Source organism: Numida meleagris, chromosome Z (assembly GCF_002078875.1).
Source record: "Numida meleagris isolate 19003 breed g44 Domestic line chromosome Z, NumMel1.0, whole genome shotgun sequence".
Classification (NCBI taxonomy): domain Eukaryota; kingdom Metazoa; phylum Chordata; class Aves; order Galliformes; family Numididae; genus Numida; species Numida meleagris.
In genome coordinates, this window is record NC_034438.1 from 1,646,279 (window position 1) to 1,662,454 (window position 16,176).

Below are 16,176 nucleotides of genomic sequence, written 5' to 3' on the forward strand. Positions count from 1 at the left end.
TGATGCATCTCATCCTGCGCAGTGAAGGTAGTTTTAAGTACTTAGCAGAGACTTTGATGTACCAAGATGCTGCAGGACTTCTCTCTTTCGTTTTGTTTGCTTGTTGTTTCTAAAAATGCTTAGGAAGGCATAGGAAGGTCCTACAGAGAGAGCTGGATATGCTGGGTAGCTAGGCTGAGGCCAGTGGGATGAAGTTCACCAAGTGCCATGTCCTCCACAAAAACCCCAGGCAACACAGCAGGCTAGGGGCAGACTGGCTGAAAGACTGTGTGGAAGAAATGGATATGGAGGTGCTGGTTGATGCTTGGCTGATCGTGAGCCAGCAGTGTGCCCAGGTGGCCTAGAAGACCAATGGCATCCTGGTTGTATCAGAAAGAGTGCAGCCAGAAGGACAGGGACGTGAATGTCCCCTGTACTCAACACTGGTGAAGCTGCACCTTGGGTGCTGTGTTCAGTTTTGGGCCCCTCACTGCATGAAAGACACTGAAACCCTGGAGCGTGTCCAGAGAAGGGCAACAAAGCTGTGAGGGGTCTGGAGCACAGGTGTGATGGGGAGTACCTGAAGGAACTGAACTGTTCAGTCTGGAGCAGAGGAGGCTCAGGAGAGATCTGATTGCTTTCTACAACTACCTGAACGGAGGTTGTAGCGAGGTGGGGGTCAGCCTTTTCCCCCAGGTAACAGTGATAGGATGAGAGGGAATGGCTTCAAGTTGCATGAGGGGAAGTTCAGTTTGGATATTAGGAAAAACTTCTTCTAAATGGTGATCAGGCACTGTAACAGGCTGCCCGGGGATGTGGTGGAGTCAGTGCCCCTGGCGGTTCAAGAAACAGTAGATTTTGTACGAAGGGACATGGTTTAGTGGGGAAATACTAGTGGGAAGTTGATGGTTGGACCAGATAAACTTGGTGGTCTTTTCCAGCCTTCTCAGTTCTATGATCCTATGATGCATTGGCACATGTCATTGTGTTGTGTGGTTCCATGGAGCTAACCGTGTCTCGTCTCCATTGAAGACGCCTTAAGGCAGGTCAGACATCAGTTTAATTACAAGTTTTGTATTCTGTAAAGAATGAACTGGGAAAATAATTCTGATTTTGGTACCATCCCAAAGGCACAAAACGAATCCTATGGTCCCCTTTCTTGTGTGTTCATACCCACTTGGGACCTCAATTCTGATCATCCAGTAGAAATCAGAAGAGATTGACAGGAGACTTTTGGCTGCTGTAGTGATAGCACGATTACATGATAATGACCATAATTCGTGTTGTCTCAGAGCTCTACCTGCTGCCAGCAGAACTGTGGCCAGCTTACACAGAACATGCTACATGGAGCCAAAATCCTCTCAGCTATGAAAGCAAACACCAGATGTAAAGTTACAGGGATGTGTTTGCGCCCAGTGCTTACGGATGTACTCAGAAAGCTGAGATGAGCAAGAGGGATGGTGTTGTGACACTGATAGGGTGAGCAGGACTTTGATAACGTGGCTGCCTGATGTAGGGTAAGTGAAGGTGCTTCCCCCAAACCCTGCCCTACTTGTCTGGGGCTGCTGAAAGATCTATGTCCACACAGAAGAGTTAGTGCTCTCTTAGCTCTGCAGGAGGTCATCCTGGCCACACTAATTGCTAATGCTGGGCCTGTTACATCCAGCTCTGTGGCTTACCAGAGATAAATGCAGATGGCAGTGGATTTACTGATGGCTTGATTGTGGTTCAGATACTGACTTGAAGTGTACCAGAACTGCTGGCAGGGTAAATTTGCTAGGATATTGACAAAAGTCAGTTCAACAAATTATCTAGGTATTGAAATGCTTTTGTATTTCTTTATTAGTCGTCTCAATCATTGCAAAACACGTTTGGGAGGACAGAGCTGGATTAAAACATCTAGGCTGCAGGGAGGAATAGGTGGATTTCACTCCATGATTTTTAAGTGGCAGTTTCACTTCAAACCACAGCTCTTGAGTTGGGTGTTAATGAAATGGTTCAGCCACAGGGCTCTGGCTGCCTCACTTCTTGCCAGCAGTTACTGTGCTAATTCCTAGACTTTTCAGTTGCGCCTTTTGAGGTGTATAGGAGCTATCCCTCCTCCTTTGATACCCTGAAATGTCATGTACTCTAACTGATGTCTAGCTTTCCTCTGAGCAGCCTGAGGTCATCTCTGTGCTCTTATTACCCACGTAGTCAAGGCAGCAGTGCCTCTATCATAAGCCAAGTCACACTGAAGCTGTTTTCCGCAGAATAATTGAGTGTGGAGATTAAAAGGGATGAAATGCTGATGCTCATTATGATTGAAGTAACTTGTCCATCATTTCTGAAGTGAAAAATATGAAAATAGTAAGAAAAATGAGAGCTCTTTTCTCATCTTTTCTCACCCTAACTTGCTTGCATGGATGGCTCTGTCCAGAGAGGCATCGAGTTCTCTGAGTGGGTGTCCAACCTCCACAGCTATGGAGAAGTAAAGGGAAAATGATCTGCTAAAGGTTGTGTGGAGGATGGCCATGGAGTCAGAACCGGAGTATGACCAATGGTGTTTACATATGTGAAGATGGAACACAGACCACCACAGTCAGCAGGAGAAGCTTTATGCTCGAGTTTTGCTGGAGTCCTCAGGAACATCTCATGTTTGTCAACCCTACGTGATTTCAAACAACCATAACCTTGTGTGGAAATCCATGGTCCCCATTACCCAATGCTGCTGCAGCAGTGCCAGGATGAAAACCCACAACTTCCTGCCTTATTACACTGAGCCACAAGGTTTTTATTGGGGTATCACTGGCAGCCCATATCTCTGAGTCACAAACACTCCAAAGTCCTTTGCATAATGTCAACAGATACATTTCAGTGTGTCATCCTTCAGCCCGTGGAACTGATTTGGCTTCAGCCCACTCAAAAGCCATTGGGGTAGCTCTCTCATCCTTAATTAATGAGAGGGTGGTGGAGGTGCATGACCAGGTTGTAACTCGAGATGGGGTTGGCTTTCTGACCAGCTGCAAGCAGAAGGTATCTTCTTCAAAGGTGCAAAGTAATGAGAAACAGGTGTTGATATTTATGAAAGTAGCAGTGAGTCAGCTGACAGACTATTTTTGCTATTAGTGGCCATGGGATTTACAGATGTGACGTTAGGATGAGCTCCTCCTTATCTTTGTGGGGCTACAGCTGGCTTGTGCAAGGACAGAGGACCCTTGCCTTGGCCCCATTTGTAAGACAAGTTCATCTGACCTTAGGCACCAACCCCAGGGCACGTCTCTAACTGAAATGTTACATGGAAAATTGTTGATTCCATTGGACAGTTGAATAGAAGCAAAACAAACGAGTCAGCCCCTTGGTCTTCTTCCCATTTATGCGAGCTTATATCACTCCATGTGCCTCCAGTTATCTCAAAATGAAATTTTTTCTGAGAGGTCTTCTGCTGAATATTTCTCACCTTGAATTTCCTTTTCCCACAAATCATGGAAATGGATTGAATCCTTCCACATAGGGTAGGTGTTGAGTTCCCATGTTCCTCCAGCTGTTGCCATAGACAGCACAATAAGTTGTATGGATGTGTTTTGTTTTCCTAAAGCTGTTGTTTGAATTCAGGGCACTTCAGAAACCTCCATGGTTTTAAGTCCTTTCTCTACCACCCAGCAACAGGACTGCCTTGTCTTCCAAAAATTTCCTGTGTCATGCCACCATTTAATTCCAGCCTCGTTATCTAGTGATGAGGAGAGACAACCTCTTGATCTGGGGCACTGAGAGGGTTCACTTCCCCCTGTACCACAATCCTAAGATGTTATGAATGAAACCCTCTGCCTAACAAAGTCTAGGACAGCTAGAAACTGGAAAAAGCCCCGAAGAACAAATCAAAGATGTCTGCACTGGGTGCAGGTAAGACCTTGTTGTCCTAGGTAGGTTTCGAGCTTGATATGAATTATGCACTATTGTGAGCATGGAGGTTGTTGGAGCATCTTGTGACTCCTGACCAGGTGACCGTGACTTCCTATGGGCAAAACTTTCCACTATGCTGAACTTGATTCTGCAGCTGATGTCCCAGACAACACCATGGTCAAATGGTGTCTATCCCTCTTGGGCACACAGTGTTTGTTCTTCACAGAAGCTTTATGTGAAAGCTTTGCTTCAGGTGTTCCCAGATGGAGCTGTGCTCTTTACTCTCTTGCCAGACTTTCCCACAGCAACTTGGTCACCATCTGTGCTGCGGCAAGACTTGTTCAGCGGTTGGGAAGGAGAAAACACTGTCTCTTCAGGTTGGAGCAGCTCATGTAGGCAACATCACTAGTCTTGGTGTAGTCTTGGTAGATGGAGAAATTTCACATTCATGCCCTAAAGCTCAGGGCTGCTTTTTAAAGGCATTCATGCAAAGCTTTCTGGTCTGTCAACCGCTGTTACTATATCAAAACGATCACCTTTCGCTCTGTCAGGCAGCCCTGATTGCCCCGTGGGTTTGGTGTGAAGGCAGCAGGATTTGCTTGTCTCAGCATCTCTCCTCCTGCTCATCCTTGGACACCCTAAGAGATGTATTGAGTGCAGTTTTGCTTTTTTTCCTCTAGGTAGGAGAGAGTTGTTATTTTGAAATTATTTCAAGGGCATGTGATGTGGGAGTTAACCAAATCTGTCTATTTCTATTTCCATGACCAAGAATTATGGAATCACAGAATTATTAAGGCTGGAAAAGAGCTCTAGGATCATCAAGTCCAACCCTAAGCCATCAAAAGAAACACTGATGCTTTAGCTTGTTAGTAGGTGTGTAAACAGTGTCCTTCTCAGGTGTTTCAGTCTGCATGGCTCAACTCTTGGAGTTGCCATCTGGAGCATTGCTATTTCTCTGCAAAACTCTAAAGAAGACTCTGGTGAGATTCTGATGATTCCAACTGAAGCGAGTTGGATGTATTCTTCATATCACACTACTGAAGTCCCCCAAATCCCTCTGGGTTGTTCCTTGACCTCCTGAGACAGATGTGCCCACTGGATTCACCTTGCTGCAGATCATAGTTGGGCTGTCTGGGAGGTCTCCTTGCCCACCAACTCCTCTTCCAGTGCAGTAAAAATGTACTGTCAGAGGTAGGGGAAAAGGGTCTCTTTGAAGTGTCCAAATGTCCCTTGAGCTCCAGCAGGTGGGACCTTGCTCACAGCCCTGGGGAGCCTGTGCTATGCCCACCATCCTCTGTTGCAGAACCTTTTCCTAACACCCACTTGATGCTCCCTTGATGTAGCTCCATGCCAAGAATAAGCTGTAGGCTGCTGTGAGAGAACTGTAGGGCCGTGAGGGACTGTAGGGCATGAGGAGCTGTAGAGCCAAGAGGGACTGTAGGACCATGAGGAGCTGTAGGGCCAGGAAGTCTCCCATCAGCCTCCTCTCCTGTGGGCCGAACAAACTATGGGACCTCAGCTGCTCCTCACACACTTTGCCCATCTCCATACCCCTCTGCTGGACACTCTCTGGTAGCTTTATGCCCTTTTCATACTGTGGTGCCCAAACCTACACCCAGCGTGGGAGTCAGATGCTGGAGCCACATTTCTATACGGGAGAGGAAAATGGAAGGTGTTGAAGCAGCCTTCATCCATCCGTGCACTGAGCTGAGGGTACATGGGCAGCCCTGGTGCTGGCCCAGGTGCTGCAGAGGTCTCAATTTCTTACATCTGCATTGTGCCTTTCTTACATCTCCATTGTGTTTCTTGCAAGGGAGATCCAGAGCTCACAACACAAAGCTGTGCCATGCAGGAAATGCTCTAGCAGTGCACAGCCTGCAGATCTACAACATATTGCAAAGCACATTTACTCACTTAGCAACGCGAGGCAATTCCACCCAATGGTAACAAGGGAAAGAAAAAACAGGAAATAGTTCATGAAAGCACATTCAAAATACACAGTACGAAAGGCCACGGCGCACACATGGAATTTATGGAAATGATGCACACCAAAAAGAGCCCTCTATAAAAGGGATCTGGGTCATGGTTGGTTATTTTATGACGATCGTGGCTAACAGTTCTTTGTATTTAAATCACGTTTACTGGAGAGAAAATTTCATGGTAGCCCCAAGCCATGAAAATGTAGAATTATTATTTTTTTTTTGTAAGAGAAAGCACATGGCAAAACTTGAAACGAGAAAGCTCACGAGACCCATGCTCTGCAGAACATTTGCACTGAAACTTCATGAACAGGAAAGGAAATATTCCGAAGTAAGCTAATATTCGTTGAAGGGGGAAGAACTTTCGATCATACTTCGGTCTGATTTGAACTGTGTCTATTTCAGGCTGTCAGGAAAGTAATGAGATTTTTTATGTCAAATGGTATTTTTCAGACTTGTTACTTAAAGCAGTTCCTTCCAGATACCTCGGGGCCAGCTTTGTTGCGTCGTTTTTGTACGAGCTGTGGGGATTCAGTCTCCAAAAATTCTACATTTTGGTGTTGGGTAGTTTTGAATGTTTTATTTATTTATTTATTTATTTATTTATTTATTTATTTCCCACGAAGAAATGTGAATCTAACACACAGTGCTTCCATTGCAGGTAGGAGGGTAAAATAGGGGAAAGCTGCATCGCTGCAAACAGATGAAAGCTTGAAATGCGCAAGCATTATCGGCGTAACCTTAGAGAGGGGAGAACCATTGACGTGGCTCAGTGCTCAGTAGGAGAAGTGATTTTTATGGCTATGGTCAAAGGGGACAAAGTTATGTCTGAAATGCCCCGTGGCCTGCAGAAGCAGGAGCAGCCCGCAGAGCTGTGCGTGTGGCACGGCACATAAAACCACGCCGGCTCCGATGGCAGCGAGAGTAAATGAAAGGAACAGGTTTGATCGTAAAACTCCTGGAGAACGCGAGGATATCAAAGCAGGCTGGGTAATTAGCATAATTACATCATAGCAAATGCAAAGGAGATCATATCAAGGATATTGTATTGTGGGAGCTTGGCTTCAACTGGGAGTGCGTGTTGAGCGACAGAGTAATGGACCGCTCCGGGGAACGGCGCAGTAACATCTTGTTATGAATTTGTTTATCAAGAGCGCGGAGATAGGGAGGATCAGCGCTGGCAGTTAGCTGGCTGAGTTATTGCTTTTTTAACCTTGCTTTCTGCTGGTAGTTTTCTGTCAACACCTGAGCATCCGATTCACTCTCGGTGCAGAGGAGAAGCGCAGAGGCACTATTTGGGCCCCGGGCACCTCGTCTGCTGCCTCCTGGGTATGCAATTTTTGCAGCTGCCCCTTTCTGCCATTGCACAAGTGGGGCCACACCATTCTGCGTCTCTTCCCTCCTGCAGCCCCTTGGGTCTCCTCACCTGTTTGGGTTGCATTTAACAGAGTATGCTCAGATTTGTAGCATCTCCCAGAGCCACACAGAAAAAAAAGATCCATACCAGTATCTCACTGCTGTTTCTCTTCTGTTTGGTCTGTTGTCTGTAACTGCTGTACAAAAGCTTTGCACTGGCCCAGAATATAGAATCATGGAATCACTGAGGTTAGAGAAGACCTCCAAGATCCCCAAGCCCAGCCCACCCCACCATGCCCACTGACCATCTCCCCAGCTGCCACATCTCCACGGTTCTGGCACACCTCCAGGGATGGTGACTCCACACGTTGCCTGTGCCAGTGCCTTGCTACTCTTCTGGAGAAGAATTTTTTCCTAATATTGAACCTGAAGATGCATTGCATCATACTGCATCAGCATCAAACATCTTAGTAGCGTCCTGGCTCTGAGCAACGTCAGGTTGGTTGACTCTCTTCTCAGTGAACTCTCTGAGTTTTCCTCCGCGAGCATGGTATCCAGGCTGGATACTGGGAAAAGCTTCTTCTCATAAAAAGTAGTGATGCTCTGGCACAGGTTGCCCAGGGAGATGGTGGAGTCCCTAGAGGTGTTCCAGAACTGTGGGGACGTGGCCCTTGGGACAAGGTTGGTGGGCATGGTGGGGTGGGTTGAGGTTGGGCTTGGGATCTTGGAGGTCTTTTCCAGCCTCGCTGACTCTGTGATTCTGCGATCTGTCTGAATTTCAGTACTGAACGAATACTCTCATCTCGTGCTGCTGCAGCATGGAAAATAGTAATTTACATTGCTTAAATTAGCTGCTGCTTTTCGTCGTAAGTACAAAACAATTTCAAAAAACTTCTGGCAGAACGCAGTTGGGAGCAGTTCTCAGAAGTGCCTCAGGAGAGCACGTCTCTAAAAAGATGCATTTGTGGTATTGGATAGGAGCAGTCCTTGTCTGGTGAAGCTTTTGGCTGCTAGAAGGAAATGATGGAATGCTTTCAGTCTTGGTCAGCATCATCACTACTGTATCATTCAGATGTCCAAAGCGCTGCGCTGCTCTGCTGAACGTGGTCCTGGCCTGTTTGGGCATCCCCAATGGAGATTGCTGACTCGTGCCAGTTGCAGGGTCATGCCAAGGTGCATGCTGGTGGTGATCCTACACCTGCTTTAAACCATGGCCCTCCTGGGGTGGGGTTTGTAAGGGAGATGCTCGGGTGAGGTTGAATCCAGATCATTGAGTAGAGGTAATTCCCAGCACTCCTGGGTGCTCCCAGCCCTCTTTCGTGCCCCGCACCAGCTCGGTGCTGGCAAGGGGAGCACACAGGGGAATTTCCACTCTCTCTAGGCTGCAGTGGCTTTCCCTGTGTGACCAAAGGCCGTGGAATTCTCTTCCCTGCTTAAAACCAGGGAGACGCAGTGGGTTTTGCGACTGATAGCTGCAGGAAAGCAAACTTCCACCTGATGGCAGCAGAGGATGGGGAATGGGGAAGCCTGACTGGTACAGCTGGAGACGGGCGTTGCGTCCTTCCCACGGCCAAAGCCCGTGTCCTCTGTCCCCAAGGAGAGCAACCAGATGCCCTTCTGGAGAGAAAGGGCCATGCAGGGTTTGGGTTTTGTTGAGACACAGGCAGCACAAAAGTGCCTAGTGCATGTGAAAGGTAGTTTCCAAGTTGCAGCATCTCCCAGAAGCAATGGACGTGGGGCACAGGAGCAGGGTGGGTGGCTGCAGTTGTCTCCGTGAGCGGTGCTGGATCCAGCTGTGGTCCCTCCAGCCATGGGCAGCAATACTGGAGGTGCTGGGAGGAGCATGAGCATGGGGAATTTGAATGGGTACTCCCGTGCACCTTAGGGATGTGGCTATCTTCTCCAATTTTCACCTTGCTGGTAGCAGGGCCATCACTTTGCAGGACACCACCAATAACATCAAAGCCACGTAGTCCTCTGGTGCAGCTGGAACCGAACGCCTGCAGAGTGATGGATCTCCTGGCCATGGGTCTGCACCCAAACTCTCTCCTTTGGGGCTGGGTGCTGGGGAATAAGGAACAGGGGTGGTGGGGAGAGCAGAGAGGCAGCCCAGCATCCAGTCAGTGGGGTAGGACAGGGCAAGTCCAGATGACGTTTGATGTAGAAGAGCTGTGGAGATCTCTCAGAGTGGGAGAGACCAAGGTGCTGGGCTTTAAGAAAAGCTTCGGAGAATATCTCAAAGAAATGCTCAAAGCAAAATAAAAGATATTTTCAATAGGAATTTAGTTCTATTTGGGAAAAAATACACTGTTAAATTCTCCAACTGAAAAAAGCTTGACTTGCGATTTAACATTTGAAGTTGGTACTTTTTGCAGTTATACCCCTCAGATGAGCCTGGAGATGTGATTCCTTCACATCCGACGCTCCTTTAGGTCCAGGTAAAGAATCTTCAACTGTCAGCATGCAGGTAAGGATAAACCAGGTGTTACATGAACATGGAAAACTGAATTTGGATGCTCACCACTGTTGCTGTTTGCTTTAATAGCTGGCTGGTCTTTGTGTGATTACCAGACCATTTATCAAGAATAACTGGAAAATAGTGTGTATATCCATATGACCTTCTGGTGACCAAGTAATCAGAACAAGAGCGCATTGGTGACGTGGTTTCAGGTGGAAAGCTGTTGCCACAAATAGGTCTGTGCTCAGGGAATGCAGCACGGGCCAGAGGGCAGCGTTTTTTGAAGACCAAGGGAAGGCAAACAAGTGGATCTCAAAGGTAATCTCGTTCTGCATTCAAAGCAAACATTTAGCTAATAATACTAAATGCCAACAAAAGAAACTGGTCAGTTACAGGTCATAAACTATTAATTAGAGCTTTGCCATAAATGACTTTCGACCTTTGAGCCAAGACAATAAGCAGTTGAGGTTCCTTTGTTTCCATGCTCTTGACTCCAGCAGTGTCAAGTGTTGGATACAGGTGAGTTGTGTCCTTCTCCCCCTTCAGGAAAGGTGATGCCTGGTAATTTGAGGATGTTCAGCAACTTAGAAACTAATTAGCTGAAAATTAAATTTTCCACTCTGCCAGAGCGAGCACACAATAAGACAGGTCTTAAGACACAAGAGGCCATGGTGGAAAGGAATGAAGGGTGAATGGGCACACGGAAGACCCAGCACATGCTTCAGGCAGATACAGATGAGCTAATGAGGTGGAACACAAAGCCATCCTGACCCTGTGGTCCTCCTCAGCCCCCCGAGTCCTCCCCATCCACCTCCTTGCCATGGGCTGGCTTGGCTCCTTCTTACCATCCTCCCTTGTGTGGGGGCTCACCTAATATGTGCAGCAAACTGGAAGAGCAAAAGTTCAGCTGACCAACTGAAGACGATTCAAAATTAATTTTATAAATAAAAAACGAGTTAAATCAGGCTGAGGTAATGGGCTTGCTGGATATCACCATGTGCATTCCATCCTGTTGTTGATTTAGCTGAAATCTTTCTTGGAAGGGTAGAAGGCAAAATCTCATCTCTCCCTGGAGTTGGGATTTCTGTCCTCACTCCTCTTGCCTGCCTAGAACCTCTTTGGGTAGACCTCTTGTTCCCTGTTGCATGGACCTCTTGTTCCCCACTGGGTAGACCTCTTGTTCTCCATTGGGTAGGCCTCTTGTTCCCCATTCCCAATGTGCCGCTGTAGCCCTGTTTTGCTAGGGGAACGTTTTGGGATCCTTCCCACCTTGGGACACCCAAGGACAGATGAGAATGAGGCTGTTTGTCATAAATGCAGGACCATCTCTCCCTTTCTTGGCCAATCTCATTGTCATTGTGAGATGTGTCCCAACAAGCATGTCTGGATGCCCAGTGTTTTTGATGAGGGAAGGCGGGATTGGCTCATGGGGTGCGCTTCAGAGCAGCAAAACTTTGGAAGTATTTGCAAGAATTGGCTCCACTTGAGTAAATTCTACCGACTAGGAAGCCCCTTTCAAGGATTATCAGGTTGCAATTAATTTGGGTTCGTATAGGAAACAAACAAACAAAAAGAAAACAATAACAAGAAATCCCCACAACCTTCCGAATGCCCTCAGAATACTTATTTCAACTGCAACAAACAAACAAACAAACCAGAAAACATTTCCCCACGGTGAATTATCGTAGCTAAAATCTGCCCCTGCACTCCCAAAGCCCCCAAGCTCTACTCCAAGCCAGCTGTGCACTTCAGTCCTCTTGTCTGTGGTTAGCAGTGCTGAATGCCAGAGAAACTGTAATCATTCCTAACCAAAGTAACACTTCCCGAAGTACAGTATTTGTTCAATGGATCGTTAAACCAATATAAATAATGCTGAAGCATGCATGGAAGTAACAAAGATGTCAACATAATTACACAGGGAAAAGTGGAGCATGACTGTCCGCTTTCTGTGGCTGTGCAGTGGCATGTGCAATGGGATGAAACCAAGCTCAGAAGAGGTTTGACTTTTTTTCCTGAAATAGTTTCCTCTGTGATAGTTCCATCAAGATGAGTGGAGTTAAATTTAAAAGAATTGTGTTTCTCTGACGGCTATGAGAGGTGCTGAGAGTGAGTTGGGGGATTCCAGCTTTTGGGGCCAGTTTTGCCAAATGCTTTGGGGTTGGTTGTCCTTGTGAGTCCCCTATTGGGGTTCAGTGAGAATTAAGTGTGGATTGGGTTGATTTGGGCAAACCCTACCCAGAAATTGCACCACTGCTCCCTGGGGAGGAGGTGTCCTGAGCTTATGGTCACTGCCTGGCACTGGGAATGGCAAGCCACCAGGAGATATGGTAGCAAATTGCAGGGATTCTCTGCCTACAAGTGCTTTTGTTTCCTTGGAGAAGGAAGAGCTCATCGTTACTGCTGATGCAGTTGTGTTAAAGTGTGTCTGTATGCTGGCCTCCTCCAGTCACTCTGAGCTCATGTTTCTATCCCCTTTACAGAACAGAGATGTAACTTGGTGAATCCACATTGACTACTCCTGATACCTTCTTTTCTTCCAATTGCTTGAAGATGACATCCAGAGCAAAACACCATTCTAGGAATGGAGGAATTTACTGCTCCGGAAATGCTAGTTATCAACCCTAATGCAGCCTTAACAGCCAGTCAGTGAAAGCTTTTGATTCTGTTTGCTACTATGCAAGACAACATGACCAAATTTGCCGGTGAACAAAAATTCTATACAAGCCTGCAGGTCTCCTTGCTGCCCAGATCTTGCTCTGAGCCCAGGTCCATATTGCGACACAGAACCATGAGATCATTAAGGTTGGAAAGGAGAAGACCACTGTGACCACCAAGTCCAACCGCCAACTCATCACCACCGCCATGCCCACGCATGGAATCGTGAAGGTTGGAAAAGACCTCGGAGATCACCAAGTCCAAATCCAACCCCTCCCCACGGCACCCATGAAAACACGTCCCTCAAGGTGTGGATGGCCACAGCACTTCAACCAGCACCAAAGCTACTCCGTCCCATCGTGTTGGATGGGCCGTGGAGGACAGCTCTTCCCCTTGCAGGACCTGGAGAGGGCAGCAGAGAAAAGCGCAGCAGCCCCGGCTGCGAGCGCATGGAGCAGGAGCAGCTGCGTTGCAGCATCCAAACACACTTCTCGGTGAGGAGGGTAATTTAGAGCAATTACACCGATTATTATTGCTTTTCTAATTAGTGCTTTTCCTACAGAATTAGCGGAGTGTTTATCAGGAGCCGCTTGTTGCCAATAGCTTAACTACTTCAGTACCAGTTATTATCAAACATTAGAGGGGCTTAATTTTTTTTTTCTGTGCGTAACTGGTTTTGTTATCTGGTTTCACATAAAAGCCCCAATTAAATATTCATTTTGCTTTGTTACATATGGCATGAAATTTTCATGAGCTGTACATTCTTGAAATTTGGGGGGGGGGGGAGGAGAGGGTCGAAGTAAGCCCTTACACACAGGCGTGGGAGTGTTGGTGATGGGGCTCCTTCGGGAGGGGACAGAAAATATATATAAAATAGAGAAAAATATATTTCTTCTCTGAAAGAGTGGTGATGCACTGGCACAGGCTGCCCAGCGCGGTGGTGAATTCCCCATCCCTGGAGGTGTTCGAGTGCTGTGGAGATGTGGCACTTGGGAATGTGGTCAATGGGCATGGTGGGGATGGTTTGTGGATCTTGGAGGTCTTTCCCAACCTTAATGATTCTATGATTCCTTGGTGTCCCTCACTGGTTTCTCTTGGGGCATCCCCGGGTCCCCGTCTTCCCCAGCTCCTCTCTGAGGACAGCCAGAATGGGGATCATGGAGCAATAGCAGAGAAAGTCTATACTGAAGGTATGAGATTCTAAAAATTGTACTGTATGATGAGGGTAAAAGGAGAGAAAATGTGAAATTCATATATTCATACATACTTTATATATATATGTGCACATATCTGTATTATTTTCAATATAAAAGCCAGGAGATATAACTTCCAACAGTAAGCAGAAAAGGCGATCCAAAATGCTGTAATCTCAGTAGGAATTTCCCTGAAAATATAACTTCTTCATGCACCTTAGAGTGTTTCTATAGTTTTTGTTTTGTTTTGTCATGGTAAAAGTGTATTTTTGGCAATTTTTTTGATCAACTCTCTTCCGTCAATTCTCGAGTTACACCCTGACTTTCATAGAAATCAAGCATTCTTCTCTTTTTCCCTCAAAAAAATGTGAAGCCTTCCTACTTGTATTTGTAATTAGAAAGGTGAAGAAATTTTGAAAAAGGAGGGTAAGTGTCATTTTCAGTTTTTCTTCCCCTCTCCTTGCTCTCAGAGGACAGGTGGGTGATGGGACGTGGCGAGGACCATCACCGTGTTCCTCCTCTTAAGCTCAGAACTAGAGAAAGAAAACAACCCAATTTCCTGAAAGCTGATAGTAAAAGCAGTTCTGAGGACCCTTTAATGTCACATTTGTTTTATTTTACTTTTTTGCCACAAGACATGAAGGAATTCCCATGCTCCGGCTCCCCAAGAATGGGATATAAATTATTATCCCTAGTGAAAAACTACAATTCTAATTTGTTGTTTTGTTTTTAGTACATTTTCCTCCACAACAGCAGAGCTTGCACAATAACTACATCACAAAACATTGACCAGAACACCAAATCCTCTGAATTATGTCATACTTATGGGTTTCCAAAAGCGAGCTTTAGAATAAATTCCCGGGGATAAGTAGGATGGGAAATACACTGGCGAATATGTGCGCGCACACCGCGAGCGACGCTGCTGCAACTGCTCAGACCGAGAAAGGTGGGAAGATAAATGAAATTCATAGTCAATAGATCATCCCTTATCCCCCTCTTGGGGCAAGGGGTTCAGGTTTTCTTCGGTTTGGATTTTTATTTTTTATTTTGTTGCCTATAAGCGGCAGTGACTTCTCCGCGGCTCTCGCTGGGTGTAGGAGAAAGAGTGGGGGACCCGATGGGGCCATCCAGACCTTCCCATGGTCTCCAAGCATGTCTCAGGCACCCAACGTCCCCATCTTTGGATAATGTCATAAATGCCACATTTTTGTTTCTTTCTTTTGCTAAGGTTTATTAATTACTCCTCTCTGTTTCCAGTAGTGAAACAAGCATAACTGAAACCATGGAGTGAATGAAAGCAGGAGGAGAGAGAGGACAAATGGTCCCCATGTCAAAGGATGCACTCTGGGGTGAACAAAACAGGTAAAAAATGGCATCCAGTATTTCATCTGAATAAAAATAGCGCCTCAGAAATGAAGAGGTGGGACATCATTGTTAGTTATTCTGAATGATACATTTCCATTTCAGTGCAGTACCTCGAGGCTGTCCAAAATTAAGTTGAAAGTGTGCAACACGTGCTCCCATTGCCGTCTTGGAAAAGAACCAAAGAATCATAGAATTGTAGAACCATAGAATCATTGAGGTTGGAAAAAACCTCTAAGACCACTCAGTCCAATCCAACCCATCCCCACTGACCATGTCCCTCAGTGCCACGAATTTAAATGAATCCTACCTAGTGAATTTATGTGGAAGAATTTGAGTCGAATTAAACACTCATTTAATCTAAAATAGATGTCTTCACCTTTAAGGGAAAGAAGAAACCACACGTGGGATGGATAAACTAACTTTCCTCAAGATTTTGCAGGGAAGAGAAAATAAGGGAGAAGGGAGAGGTCTTTTCTGGGTGCAACATTCTCTGAGGTGATTCATGCAATCGATTTTGCCTTAGGATCAGGAAACAACTGGGGATCCGAGCATTACAGATAGGCTTGGGAGCTGTTTAGAATTTCCTGAATGAAAGGATTTTCACTGAAAAATATCATTTTTGAATGTGGTAAAGCTCCCTGCTCATTTTCTGCCTTGTCTGAACATTGTTAGAATGACGGTTTCCCCTGTCTAGAACAAAAATTTTTTGGAATTTTGCTTTGGATAGGTGAAAAACCTGGTGGGGAAATGGAAAAAAACATGTGTGGGTGAGTTCCTTGCTGTGTAAGGCTGGTCACTGGGTCATTCAGTTACATTTCAAAATAAAATAAAATGTCTTCTACAGAAAAAGCAGCATTGTCTGCAATCGCATTGGAGTAATACTATCTTTCTTCCTTTTTTTTCTCTCTTGCACTCCTAAGTATTTGGCTGCACAGCAGCTGGACAGACAATGTTCTCCAAACAAAATTTTCCTCAATTACAAGTTCAAGGAAGGGCTTGTGCTTTAGACCAAAGCCTGAAAAACCTTCAGCTGGCACAGGTCAGTGCTCCAAATTCCCAGCAGTTCATCCTTTCTCTAAGCACTGCTGTCCAACTCTGCTCCGTGCAGAACCGTGCAGCCCAAAGCTGCCTTGCACAGAGGGGTCTCCAGAAGGCAGCTTTAGAGCAAATTCCTTGGAATAAATGGGATTGCAAATATACAGCCTAATGTATGTACACACGTGATGAGCAAAGCTCTTCTAACAGTGTAAGTAGCGCAGAGCGGCCGGGGATGAATTTTGCTGGTTTCATTTCAGCCGTGGAGCTGAGT

General features: G+C 46.1%; 1 long non-coding RNA gene across 3 annotated transcripts; it reads left to right on the forward strand.

The window, feature by feature from the left end:
• LOC110390286 lies at nucleotides 866-15,651 on the forward strand. 3 transcript variants are annotated; one of them, XR_002433666.1, is made up of 4 exons: nucleotides 866-1,025; nucleotides 9,572-9,972; nucleotides 12,135-12,803; nucleotides 14,763-15,651. It is a non-coding gene; the product is annotated as an uncharacterized LOC110390286 (long non-coding RNA). The 3 variants fall into 3 exon arrangements; XR_002433665.1 differs by lacking the exon at nucleotides 866-1,025 and adding an exon at nucleotides 7,899-8,062; XR_002433664.1 differs by lacking the exon at nucleotides 866-1,025 and having other exon boundaries at nucleotides 9,447-9,972.